The sequence below is a fragment of the Myxine glutinosa genome, unplaced genomic scaffold (assembly GCF_964187855.1).
Source record: "Myxine glutinosa unplaced genomic scaffold, kmMyxGlut1.1 SCAFFOLD_166, whole genome shotgun sequence".
Classification (NCBI taxonomy): Eukaryota; Metazoa; Chordata; class Myxini; order Myxiniformes; family Myxinidae; genus Myxine; species Myxine glutinosa.
Window position 1 is genome coordinate 335,775 of NW_027616369.1, and position 7,892 is coordinate 343,666.

Consider the following 7,892-nt stretch of genomic DNA (forward strand, 5'->3'; position numbering starts at 1 on the left):
CACTTGTGTTAGTGTTGAAAAACCACTTTTCGCACTTGTGTTGGTGCAGGAAACCACTTTTGCACTTGTATTAGTGTGGAAAAACCACTTTTCGCACTTGTGTTAGTGGTGAAAAACCACTTTTCGCACATGTGTTAGTGTTAAAAAAACCACTTTTCGCACTTGTGTTAGTGTGGAAAAACCACTTTTCGCACTTGTGTTGGTGCAGGAAACCACTTTTGCACTTGTATTAGTGTGGAAAAACCACTTTTCGCACTTGTGTTAGTGGTGAAAAACCACTTTTCGCACTTGTGTTGGTGCAGGAAACCACTTTTGCACTTGTATTAGTGTGGAAAAACCACTTTTCGCACTTGTGTTAGTGGTGAAATACCACTTTTCGCACTTGTGTTAGTGTTGAAAAACCACTTTTCGCACTTGTGTTTGTGTTGAAAAACCACTTTACGCACTTGTGTTAGTGTTGAAAAACCACTTTTCGCACTTGTGTTAGTGTTGAAAAAACACTTTTCGCACTTGTGTTGGTGCAGGAAACCACTTTTGCACTTGTATTAGTGTGGAAAAAGCACTTTTTGCACTTGTGATAGTGTTGAAAAACCACTTTTCGCACTTGTGTTAGTGTTGTAAAACCACTTTTCGCACTTGTGTTGGTGCAGGAAAACCACTTTTGCACTTGTATTAGTGTGGAAAAAACACTTTTCGCACTTGTGTTAGTGTTGAAAAACCACTTTTCGCACTTGTGTTGGTGCAGGAAACCACTTTTGCACTTGTATTAGTGTGGAAAAAACACTTTTTGCACTTGTGTTAGTGTTGAAAAACGACTTTTTGCACTTGTGTTAGTGTTGAAAAACCACTTTTTGCACTTGTGTTAGTGTTGAAAAACCACTTTTCGCACTTGTGTTGGTGCAGGAAACCACTTTTGCACTTGTATTAGTGTGGAAAAAACACTTTTTGCACTTGTGATAGTGTTGAAAAACCACTTTTCGCACTTGTGTTAGTGTTGTAAAACCACTTTTCGCACTTGTGTTGGTGCAGGAAACCACTTTTGCACTTGTATTAGTGTGGAAAAAACACTTTTCGCACTTGTGTTAGTGTTGTAAAACCACTTTTCGCACTTGTGTTGGTGCAGGAAACCACTTTTGCACTTGTATCAGTGTGGAAAAACCACTTTTCGCACTTGTGTTAGTGTTGAAAAACCACTTTTCGCACTTGTGTTAGTGTTGAAAAACCACTTTTCGCACTTGTGTTAGTGTGGAAAAACCACTTTCCACACTTGTGTTGGTGTTGTAAAACCACTTTTCGCACTTGTGTTAGTGTTGAAAAACCACTTTTCGCACTTGTGTTAGTGTTGAAAAACTACTTTTCGCGCTTGTGTTGGTGCAGGAAACCACTTTTGCATTTGTATTAGTGTGGAAAAACCACTTTTCGCACTTGTGTTAGTGTTGAAAAACCACTTTTCGCACTTGTGTTAGTGTTGAAAAACCACTTTTCGCACTTGTGTTGGTGCAGGAAACCACTTTTGCACTTGTATTAGTGTGGAAAAACCACTTTTCGCACTTGTGTTAGTGGTGAAAAACCACTTTTCGCACATGTGTTAGTGTTGAAAAACCACTTTTCGCACTTGTGTTGGTGCAGGAAACCACTTTTTCACTTGTATTAGTGTGGAAAAAACACTTTTCGCACTTGTGTTAGTGTTGAAAAACCACTTTTCGCACTTGTGTTAGTGTTGAAAAACCACTTTTCGCACTTGTGTTGGTGCAGGAAACCACTTTTGCACGTGTATTAGTGTGGAAAAAGCACTTTTTGCACTTGTGATAGTGTTGAAAAACCACTTTTCGCACTTGTGTTAGTGTTGTAAAACCACTTTTCGCACTTGTGTTAGTGCAGGAAACCACTTTTGCACTTGTATCAGTGTGGAAAAACCACTTTTCGCACTTGTGTTAGTGTTGAAAAACCACTTTTCGCACTTGTGTTAGTGTGGAAAAACCACTTTTCACACTTGTGTTGGTGTTGAAAAACCACTTTTCGCACTTGTGTTAGTGTTGAAAAACCACTTTTCGCACTTGTGTTAGTGTTGAAAAACTACTTTTCGCGCTTGTGTTGGTGCAGGAAACCACGTTTGCACTTGTATTAGTGTGGAAAAACCACTTTTCGCACTTGTATTAATGTTGAAAAACCACTTTTCGCACTTGTGTTAGTGTTGAAAAACCACTTTTCGCACTTGTGTTAGTGGTGAAAAACCACTTTTCGCACTTGTGTTAGTGTTGAAAAACCACTTTTCGCACTTGTGTTAGTGGTGAAAAAACACTTTTCGCACTTGTGTTGGTGCAGGAAACCACATTTGCACTTGTATTAGTGTGGAAAAAGCATTTTTTGCACTTGTGATAGTGTTGAAAAACCACTTTTCGCACTTGTGTTAGTGTTGTAAAACCACTTTTCGCACTTGTGTTGGTGCAGGAAACCACTTTTGCACTTGTATTAGTGTGGAAAAAACACTTTTCGCACTTGTGTTAGTGTTGAAAAACCACTTTTCGCACTTGTGTTGGTGCAGGAAACCACTTTTGCACTTGTATTAGTGTGGAAAAACCACTTTTCGCACTTGTGTTAGTGGTGAAAAACCACTTTTCGCACTTGTGTTGGTGCAGGAAACCACTTTTGCACTTGTATTAGTGTGGAAAAACCACTTTTCGCACTTGTGTTAGTGGTGAAATACCACTTTTCGCACTTGTGTTAGTGTTGAAAAACCACTTTTCGCACTTGTGTTTGTGTTGAAAAACCACTTTACGCACTTGTGTTAGTGTTGAAAAACCACTTTTCGCACTTGTGTTAGTGTTGAAAAAACACTTTTCGCACTTGTGTTGGTGCAGGAAACCACTTTTGCACTTGTATTAGTGTGGAAAAAGCACTTTTTGCACTTGTGATAGTGTTGAAAAACCACTTTTCGCACTTGTGTTAGTGTTGTAAAACCACTTTTCGCACTTGTGTTGGTGCAGGAAAACCACTTTTGCACTTGTATTAGTGTGGAAAAAACACTTTTCGCACTTGTGTTAGTGTTGAAAAACCACTTTTCGCACTTGTGTTGGTGCAGGAAACCACTTTTGCACTTGTATTAGTGTGGAAAAAACACTTTTTGCACTTGTGTTAGTGTTGAAAAACGACTTTTTGCACTTGTGTTAGTGTTGAAAAACCACTTTTTGCACTTGTGTTAGTGTTGAAAAACCACTTTTCGCACTTGTGTTGGTGCAGGAAACCACTTTTGCACTTGTATTAGTGTGGAAAAAACACTTTTTGCACTTGTGATAGTGTTGAAAAACCACTTTTCGCACTTGTGTTAGTGTTGTAAAACCACTTTTCGCACTTGTGTTGGTGCAGGAAACCACTTTTGCACTTGTATTAGTGTGGAAAAAACACTTTTCGCACTTGTGTTAGTGTTGTAAAACCACTTTTCGCACTTGTGTTGGTGCAGGAAACCACTTTTGCACTTGTATCAGTGTGGAAAAACCACTTTTCGCACTTGTGTTAGTGTTGAAAAACCACTTTTCGCACTTGTGTTAGTGTTGAAAAACCACTTTTCGCACTTGTGTTAGTGTGGAAAAACCACTTTTCACACTTGTGTTGGTGTTGTAAAACCACTTTTCGCACTTGTGTTAGTGTTGAAAAACCACTTTTCGCACTTGTGTTAGTGTTGAAAAACTACTTTTCGCGCATGTGTTGGTGCAGGAAACCACTTTTGCATTTGTATTAGTGTGGAAAAACCACTTTTCGCACTTGTGTTAGTGTTGAAAAACCACTTTTCGCACTTGTGTTAGTGTTGAAAAACCACTTTTCGCACTTGTGTTGGTGCAGGAAACCACTTTTGCACTTGTATTAGTGTGGAAAAACCACTTTTCGCACTTGTGTTAGTGGTGAAAAACCACTTTTCGCACATGTGTTAGTGTTGAAAAACCACTTTTCGCACTTGTGTTGGTGCAGGAAACCACTTTTTCACTTGTATTAGTGTGGAAAAAACACTTTTCGCACTTGTGTTAGTGTTGAAAAACCACTTTTCGCACTTGTGTTAGTGTTGAAAAACCACTTTTCGCACTTGTGTTGGTGCAGGAAACCACTTTTGCACGTGTATTAGTGTGGAAAAAGCACTTTTTGCACTTGTGATAGTGTTGAAAAACCACTTTTCGCACTTGTGTTAGTGTTGTAAAACCACTTTTCGCACTTGTGTTAGTGCAGGAAACCACTTTTGCACTTGTATCAGTGTGGAAAAACCACTTTTCGCACTTGTGTTAGTGTTGAAAAACCACTTTTTGCACTTGTGTTAGTGTGGAAAAACCACTTTTCACACTTGTGTTGGTGTTGAAAAACCACTTTTCGCACTTGTGTTAGTGTTGAAAAACCACTTTTCGCACTTGTGTTAGTGTTGAAAAACTACTTTTCGCGCTTGTGTTGGTGCAGGAAACCACGTTTGCACTTGTATTAGTGTGGAAAAACCACTTTTCGCACTTGTATTAATGTTGAAAAACCACTTTTCGCACTTGTGTTAGTGTTGAAAAACCACTTTTCGCACTTGTGTTAGTGGTGAAAAACCACTTTTCGCACTTGTGTTAGTGTTGAAAAACCACTTTTCGCACTTGTGTTAGTGTTGAAAAAACACTTTTCGCACTTGTGTTGGTGCAGGAAACCACATTTGCACTTGTATTAGTGTGGAAAAAGCATTTTTTGCACTTGTGATAGTGTTGAAAAACCACTTTTCGCACTTGTGTTAGTGTTGTAAAAACACTTTTCGCACTTGTGTTGGTGCAGGAAACCACTTTTGCACTTGTATTAGTGTGGAAAAAACACTTTTCGCACTTGTGTTAGTGTTGAAAAACCACTTTTCGCACTTGTGTTGGTGCAGGAAACCACTTTTGCACTTGTATTAGTGTGGAAAAAACACTTTTTGCACTTGTTTTAGTGTTGAAAAACCACTTTTTGCACTTGTGTTAGTGTTGAAAAACCACTTTTTGCACTTGTGTTAGTGTTGAAAAACTACTTTTCGCACTTGTGTTGGTGCAGGAAACCACTTTTGCACTTGTATTAGTGTGGAAAAAACACTTTTTGCACTTGTGATAGTGTTGAAAAACCAATTTTCGCACTTGTGTTAGTGTTGTAAAACCACTTTTCGCACTTGTGTTGGTGCAGGAAACCACTTTTGCACTTGTATTAGTGTGGAAAAAACACTTCGCACTTGTGTTAGTGTTGAAAAACCACTTTTTGCACTTGTGTTAGTGTTGAAAAACCACTATTCGCACTTGTGTTGGTGCAGGAAACCACTTTTGCACTTGTATTAGTATGGAAAAAGCACTTTTTGCACTTGTGATAGTGTTGAAAAACCACTTTTCGCACTTGTGTTAGTGTTGTAAAACCACTTTTCGCACTTGTGTTGGTGCAGGAAACCACTTTTGCACTTGTATTAGTGTGGAAAAAACACTTTTCGCACTTGTGTTAGTGTTGAAAAACCACTTTTCGCACTTGTGTTGGTGCAGGAAACCACTTTTGCACGTGTATTAGTGTGGAAAAAGCACTTTTTGCACTTGTGATAGTGTTGAAAAACCACTTTTCGCACTTGTGTTAGTGTTGTAAAACCACTTTTCGCACTTGTGTTAGTGCAGGAAACCACTTTTGCACTTGTATCAGTGTGGAAAAACCACTTTTCGCACTTGTGTTAGTGTTGAAAAACCACTTTTCGCACTTGTGTTAGTGTTGAAAAACCACTTTTCGCACTTGTGTTAGTGTGGAAAAACCACTTTTCACACTTGTGTTGGTGTTGAAAAACCACTTTTCGCACTTGTGTTAATGTTGAAAAACCACTTTTCGCACTTGTGTTAGTGTTGAAAAACTACTTTTCGCACTTGTGTTGGTGCAGGAAACCACTTTTGCACTTGTATTAGTGTGGAAAAACCACTTTTCGCACTTGTATTAGTGTTGAAAAACCACTTTTCGCACTTGTGTTAGTGTTGAAAAACCACTTTTCGCACTTGTGTTAGTGGTGAAAAACCAGTTTTCGCACTTGTGTTAGTGTTGAAAAACCACTTTTCGCACTTGTGTTAGTGTTGAAAAAACACTTTTCGCACTTGTGTTGGTGCAGGAAACCACTTTTGCACTTGTATTAGTGTGGAAAAAGCACTTTTTGCACTTGTGATAGTGTTGAAAAACCACTTTTCGCACTTGTGTTAGTGTTGTAAAACCACTTTTCGCACTTGTGTTGGTGCAGGAAACCACTTTTGCACTTGTATTAGTGTGGAAAAAACACTTTTCGCACTTGTGTTAGTGTTGAAAAACCACTTTTCGCACTTGTGTTGGTGCAGGAAACCACTTTTGCACTTGTATTAGTGTGGAAAAATCACTTTTTGCACTTGTGTTAGTGTTGAAAAACCACTTTTTGCACTTGTGTTAGTGTTGAAAAACCACTTTTCGCACTTGTGTTGGTGCAGGAAACCACTTTTGCACTTGTATTAGTGTGGAAAAAACACTTTTTGCACTTGTGATAGTGTTGAAAAACCACTTTTCGCACTTGTGTTAGTGTTGTAAAACCACTTTTCGCACTTGTGTTGGTGCAGGAAACCACTTTTGCACTTGTATTAGTGTGGAAAAAGCACTTTTTGCACTTGTGATAGTGTTGAAAAACCACTTTTCGCACTTGTGTTAGTGTTGTAAAACCACTTTTCGCACTTGTGTTGGTGCAGGAAAACCACTTTTGCACTTGTATTAGTGTGGAAAAAACACTTTTCGCACTTGTGTTAGTGTTGAAAAACCACTTTTCGCACTTGTGTTGGTGCAGGAAACCACTTTTGCACTTGTATTAGTGTGGAAAAAACACTTTTTGCACTTGTGTTAGTGTTGAAAAACGACTTTTTGCACTTGTGTTAGTGTTGAAAAACCACTTTTTGCACTTGTGTTAGTGTTGAAAAACCACTTTTCGCACTTGTGTTGGTGCAGGAAACCACTTTTGCACTTGTATTAGTGTGGAAAAAACACTTTTTGCACTTGTGATAGTGTTGAAAAACCACTTTTCGCACTTGTGTTAGTGTTGTAAAACCACTTTTCGCACTTGTGTTGGTGCAGGAAACCACTTTTGCACTTGTATTAGTGTGGAAAAAACACTTTTCGCACTTGTGTTAGTGTTGTAAAACCACTTTTCGCACTTGTGTTGGTGCAGGAAACCACTTTTGCACTTGTATCAGTGTGGAAAAACCACTTTTCGCACTTGTGTTAGTGTTGAAAAACCACTTTTCGCACTTGTGTTAGTGTTGAAAAACCACTTTTCGCACTTGTGTTAGTGTGGAAAAACCACTTTTCACACTTGTGTTGGTGTTGTAAAACCACTTTTCGCACTTGTGTTAGTGTTGAAAAACCACTTTTCGCACTTGTGTTAGTGTTGAAAAACTACTTTTCGCGCTTGTGTTGGTGCAGGAAACCACTTTTGCATTTGTATTAGTGTGGAAAAACCACTTTTCGCACTTGTGTTAGTGTTGAAAAACCACTTTTCGCACTTGTGTTAGTGTTGAAAAACCACTTTTCGCACTTGTGTTGGTGCAGGAAACCACTTTTGCACTTGTATTAGTGTGGAAAAACCACTTTTCGCACTTGTGTTAGTGGTGAAAAACCACTTTTCGCACATGTGTTAGTGTTGAAAAACCACTTTTCGCACTTGTGTTGGTGCAGGAAACCACTTTTTCACTTGTATTAGTGTGGAAAAAACACTTTTCGCACTTGTGTTAGTGTTGAAAAACCACTTTTCGCACTTGTGTTAGTGTTGAAAAACCACTTTTCGCACTTGTGTTGGTGCAGGAAACCACTTTTGCACGTGTATTAGTGTGGAAAAAGCACTTTTTGCACTTGTGATAGTGTTGAAAAACCACTTTTCG